Source organism: Corapipo altera, unplaced genomic scaffold (assembly GCF_003945725.1).
Source record: "Corapipo altera isolate COAL_440 unplaced genomic scaffold, ASM394572v1 255, whole genome shotgun sequence".
Taxonomy (NCBI): Eukaryota; Metazoa; Chordata; class Aves; order Passeriformes; family Pipridae; genus Corapipo; species Corapipo altera.
The window spans coordinates 607,263-607,490 of record NW_020884929.1 but is presented as its reverse complement, the minus strand read 5'-3'; positions in this window follow the sequence as shown (position 1 = coordinate 607,490).

Here is a 228-nt window from a genome sequence, read left to right as displayed (position 1 = left end):
ACAGGTTGTGGGGGCAGTCTGCTATTTTGGAGCAGGCCATGGGCTCACTCTGCCATTTTAGGGCAGACCTCGGGTCACTCTGCCATTTTGTGACAGGCCGCAGGTCATGGGCTCACTCCGCCATTTTGGGGCAGGTCATGGGCTCACTCCGCCATTTTGGGGTAGGTCATGGGCTCACTCAGCCATTTTGGGGCAGGTCATGGATCAGTCCGCCATTTTGGGGCAGGT